This window comes from Wasmannia auropunctata, unplaced genomic scaffold (assembly GCF_000956235.1).
Source record: "Wasmannia auropunctata unplaced genomic scaffold, wasmannia.A_1.0 LD336090.1, whole genome shotgun sequence".
NCBI classification, from domain to species: Eukaryota; Metazoa; Arthropoda; class Insecta; order Hymenoptera; family Formicidae; genus Wasmannia; species Wasmannia auropunctata.
Genome location: NW_012026800.1, coordinates 4,455,365 through 4,456,694, shown reverse-complemented (window position 1 = coordinate 4,456,694; position 1,330 = coordinate 4,455,365).

Sequence of the window (1,330 nt, the reverse complement as noted above, 5' to 3'; positions counted from 1 at the left end):
TGTGCTCTTCCGATCTATTAAATTGTATTTTAAAGATAAATGTCCAATTTCATCAATCTAGTATAACAAGCATTAACAAACTAGTCGTAGACTAGTATTTTTTATTGAAAATCACATTTATTTTTTATTTTGCCTTGTGACTAATCTCATATTATCCCATATAAATTAGAAAAATATTCAAATATAAAAAAACTTTTTGACTTATCATTATTTAGCTCACTAAAAGTTATTATTACTTGCCCCAAGGAGTTGCTTTTTCCTTTAAAACTTTACTCAGAGAAATAAAATTAATATATAAGTATAGGAATTATATCAAAATAGAAAAAAAGGTACCGTATGATATAGAATAGACTAGATATATCTCATTTAACGATTCAGCAATTAAGAAAATATAACTTAAAATTCCAAAAACAGATCCAGGTTTTATCTTATTTAACGAATGCAAAATTTCAGACTTCTCTTATTATAACTTATTTGGCTTTTAATTTTTCAGAATGATTAGATGGTTAATTACTATCTTTCTATTAACGAGTAATGGTAAAATAGACGCGGAACCAAGGAGAAATTTAAAGTGACACTATTTGCTCCCTGTCACTACTTGCCCCCTCCCCTTCCCTTATACAAATAATGTATAGTCAAATAATGTATGGTCAAATAATTATCGCCCCATGTAATAGCTTTGTATAAACGTTTCTTCGTTTTTCTGTATTCCAAACGATAAGGACGTGGAAATTAGGCAATACATACAAACGCGTGTCTATTCCAATGTACTATCTAAATTGCAAAGTATTATGAGCCCGCGAAGCCACGTAATGTTGAAAATCAAAATAAATCGACAACTGTTCACTTGCAAAATATGGGAAATCTGAGTTGGTTGATACATGGGGCATGTTGATACATTCAAAATTGCTGTAAAATGACAAACGATAATATCCATTCCATTCCATTAATAAAAAATCCGTGTTATGTTGAAGTTGTGGCTGAGTCGAATTCATTGTTGCTTCTTTTCCGCGATGCTAATTGGTTGTTCTAAGCTCGATTGTGTCACGTTTAACTTCCGTGTCGTGTCGAATTGGCGCGCGCGTAGCGCGCGCATATTTTGTCTAGTTCTATCTAAAAAAGGCATGTTAAGTCGAACTCGAAATGTATCGTTGTTCTCAAAATTATTGTTTATACGTTGTACTCGTTAAAAAGAACACTACAACTTTTATCATATTAAAATTGTCACTTTACCGTGCAAAAATTAATCATGTCTTACCGCTTTCTAACATAAATAATATTTCTATAAGTGATCACTGTGCTTACAATAAAGTTTAGTTAGTGCCGTTTA